Raw genomic sequence first — 1,425 nt, 5'->3', positions numbered from 1 at the left:
AAAGTTCCTGAGGCTCGGCCAAACACAACAGCACAGACGCTCTTGGGGTGACCTGCACTGTGTGCATGGAGAAGGGCAGCCTGGCAGAGTGTGAGCCCGACACAACGCTCAGCCTCAGCATCTCATTTAAACCTTGCGGCCCCTACGGAAAGGGGGTTGGAATTACAACCAATTACACAGTGCAAACTCATGTCTGTTCCCACAGATATACAATGCACAGGCGGGAGGGCAGAACAAAAGCGCCCCCAGCCCCAGTTGTGAGGAGCACCAGCCATTAAGGAAACAAACTCCAGGGAGCAGAGTCTGATCACAGCTTCTCCTGAGCAAGCCTGGAGTAACTCCAGCTCTTTCAGTGAACTTACACAAGTGTAACTGATACCAGGGTCTGAATCAGTGGAGTGGCTTGACCCTGGCCTGATGCCAGGTACCCTCTAAAGCCAGTTTCTCACTCCCCTCTGCAACTGGACAGAGAAAAAAACAGCGAGGTATTCATGAGTTGAGATAAGAGCTGGGAGAGGTCACTTACTGATCACCATCACAGGCAAAACAGACTCAAAGTGGGGATATTACCTAAATTTATTAGTAATAGGATAAGAGCCAAAGAGTGAGAAATAAAACAATCCTTAAAACACCTTCCTCTCACCCCTCCTTCCTCTAAGAGCAGGTTACGGTACTGCAGGGAGTGGTTCGAGTCCGGACTGGAAACTCAACCTTCCTGACACTGCTTTAAAATTGCCAGCTGCCAGCAGACAAGTTCACCTCTCTTCTAAATAATTACCTAGAGAACCTTCTCACAGTTTCAAAATTTGGCCTGTGTTTGGCACCTCAGCTATCAGCCAATATCTTTCCTTCCCCACTTTGAAGAAGCATAAGCCTGTGAGTTGTACCTGTTGCACAAGAACCTGGTCTGTAATTTGATGATACTAAAGGGGCCTGAAAACATCAGGTATCTCTGAAAACTAGCAGTGTGAGCGATCATTTTCCTGAGGTGCTTCTACTTGCTGTTCTCCTGCTCTATTTACGCTTTATAGGAATTTTCATCCTAGACTTTCCTGGAAAATTAAAAAGCAGAAAAATCCCGTTTCCCTTCTCTTTTCTCATTAATACTTACTCAATCACCGATTTGTTTCAGAAGGTGACTCGCCCTCCACTACCCTCCCTCAGCCAGCTGTGCTGTAACCTGATGCTGCTTCCCCTTTCATTTTGCAGCCCTACTCGCTGCCTTTACACATACTACCTTCATCTATGCCCAGAGTTCCTGTAACCCTGCAGGAAAACTGTAGAAAATCGTAACCCTGTAGAAAAACTACATTTGAATCCCACAACTACAGTTTCTTTTCTTCTTTCTCTCTTTCAACTGACAAAAACTCCATAAGGGCATAATTGCAGAGCCTGCAAGAATCTGACCCTCTTCCAGTTCAGCAC

This window comes from Empidonax traillii, unplaced genomic scaffold, assembly GCF_003031625.1.
Source record: "Empidonax traillii isolate 1590-97213 ecotype Southwest subspecies unplaced genomic scaffold, ASM303162v1 scaffold225:size1387458, whole genome shotgun sequence".
In the NCBI taxonomy this organism is placed as follows: Eukaryota; Metazoa; Chordata; class Aves; order Passeriformes; family Tyrannidae; genus Empidonax; species Empidonax traillii.
Note: the sequence above shows the minus strand (reverse complement) of the source record.